This window comes from Dipodomys ordii, unplaced genomic scaffold, assembly GCF_000151885.1.
Source record: "Dipodomys ordii isolate 6190 unplaced genomic scaffold, Dord_2.0 Scaffold108, whole genome shotgun sequence".
Lineage (NCBI taxonomy): Eukaryota > Metazoa > Chordata > Mammalia > Rodentia > Heteromyidae > Dipodomys > Dipodomys ordii.
Genome location: NW_012267324.1, coordinates 1,145,315 through 1,147,722, shown reverse-complemented (window position 1 = coordinate 1,147,722; position 2,408 = coordinate 1,145,315). Strand labels below are relative to the sequence as shown.

The 2,408-nt window shown below is 45.6% G+C and overlaps 1 pseudogene across 1 annotated transcript; it reads left to right on the top strand.

Annotated features, from left to right (window-relative positions):
* Positions 1 to 1,653: 1,653 nt before the first annotated feature.
* Positions 1,654 to 2,168, top strand: LOC105994764 (annotated as a pseudogene). The gene has a single exon (XR_001175525.1). The product of XR_001175525.1 is annotated as a GSK3-beta interaction protein pseudogene (transcript).
* The last annotated feature ends 240 nt before the right edge of the window (positions 2,169 to 2,408 follow it).

Below are 2,408 nucleotides of genomic sequence, written 5' to 3'. Positions count from 1 at the left end.
AAAGTGGTACAGAGGTAGCCCTGAGCAAAAGAGCTCAGGGATGGCACCCAGGTCCTGAGTTCATAACTGACAAAGAAGTCTCTGGAAGTGCAGCTGTGGCCCCAGTGGTAGAATGCCAGCCTTGAATGAAGAAAGTTTCTCAACTCAACTATTTGATCGCCATGTATGGTTTCCACTAACTGCAGTATTCCTCAAGTGTAAAACTCTGGGATTATCCCACCAAAATGAAATAAATAAATAACCAGGAAGACAGTATTCAGAAAAAGATGTTGGAAATCTCCTGCAGAATCTTTCAATGTTTTCTGGGCATCTTGTACTAAATCTGTCGTGTAATCAGGGACAGATCTCATGTAACAAACAATTTTCCTCGGTCTGGTGCTAAACAACTCTACAGCAACAACCATGCATTCTTTAACATACACTTTTTCATGAAGCCTATTACTTTGCAATTAGCTTGCTTACTACGTAATTTGCCTGACTAATTTTACTTCCGTTCATACTGCCGCAGTATTTTCCCTATGCCTGACAGATCTAGCTCATCTGTGTTTATGTTTAAGCCCTGATACTCATTTCCATTTATTCTCAAGACTTGACTGATATTTTCATTTGGTCTCTGTCCTGTCCAAAATATTAAAAAAATTTTCCCCAAAATTCTATTCAGATTTTTTTTGGTACTGGGGAATCGACGCTAGTGCATTACCACTGAGCTCCAGCCCAGCCCTCTAGTCAGACTGTGCATTATTACTTCATTCCGTGCATTTGTGGCTTCCTCTCTGTGTTCATCAGCTGGCTCTTCGTTTGACCTGTCAGGGGCTTGCACATCTCCTTAATCTCACTGACCTTCACCTTGTGAGTCCACTGCTTAGGTTTTCATCTACGTCCCTTTCCTTCAATTCCGGCATGGTGGAACTTTTGTATTGCAGGTGACAAACGTCCTTGTGCTTTCGTTACATTAATATTTCTGTGTCAACATTTATGCGTCTCTGTGCAAGGTTTTGGCTGCAGTGTTTCATCTCCCAGGATCTTTCAGATGGCAGCTTCTCTATGGATAGGTACAACTGGATGGTGGCAAGGCTGTGGTCAACTCTCTGATGCTATTCTGGAAACACAAGTGTAGCTCAGTAGTCAAACATTTTGCCACCTGGTGGGTCCAGCGCTTATCCACACAGAGAGCTGAAGTGAGAGCCTACATGTCTGGCTATTTCCCCAGCTTTGTCTGCTGGAACTCTCCCAGGTCTGCCCAGTATGTCCATGTGGCCACCAGCTTCCAAAGACGGAGCTGAGAATGCAGGCCTGGCCTGGCGTGGTGGCTCTGTGCTTCTTTGGCTGTGGGTGGGATTCAGCAACGCAGCCGGCACGCCAGCAGCAAGCAGACAGCAGACTCTCCTCCTGGCTCTCATTTGTGCACCGTGCCTGCTTGGGAGGAGGCCAAGATGTACTGCACTCATGAACTGCGATGTTCAATGGAAACCCCTTTGAACAACTACTTACATTTCTTTTTCTTTTTTTAAATCATCAAAAGCCGGGCGCTGGTGGCTCACGCCTGTAATCCTAACTACTCAGGAGGCTGAGATCTGGGGATGGCGGTTCAAAGCCAGCTAGGGAGTCGCCTCGGGAGGAGGATGAGGAATTGGACACCTGGTGGGTGCGAGGGATGGAAACCGACTACAACCCCATGGAGCTAAGCAGTGTGTCAGGGTTCAAAGACAGCTCGGAGCGTAATGGTTTTGAAGGAACTGATGTGAAGGACATGCGGCTAGAGGCAGAAGCAGTAGTGAATGACGTCCTCTTTGCTGTTAACAACATGTTTGTCTCAAAAAGCCTGCGCTGCGCAGATGACGTGGCCTATATCAATGTGGAGACAAAGGAAAGGAACAGATACTGCCTAGAGCTCACTGAAGCAGGGCTGAGGGTGGTTGGTTATGCCTTTGACCAGGTGGATGATGATTTGCAGACGCCCTACCATGAAACAGTCTACTCCTTGTTGGATACACGCAGCCCTGCCTACCGGGAAGTATTTGGCAATGCATTGCTTCAGACTGGAAGCTTTGAAAAGGGATGGACAGTCATGACCCAGCTTCTTCCTTTAAAGGGAGTGGCTGCTGGTTCCGAATGTTAACAGAAAACTTGAACTTCTTGCCTATGATCACAGTAGAAAACACACCTTTGGTTTTGTGTGTTTATTTTTGCTTCAGATTTAGGCTTTTAACTCAGAACATGATTGACAAATGAGTTGTCTCAGTTTCTGACTCATTAAGAGAATTGTGAGGCCATGGCTAACACACCATTATTAATATTCAGATTCCTTTACACAGTTTCTCTGCATTTCAAACCCTAATCAGTATCTCATTCTTTTACCACAGGGCTTTGAAGCTGCCAGCACTCTCTTTTACATAGGAAATTCTAGA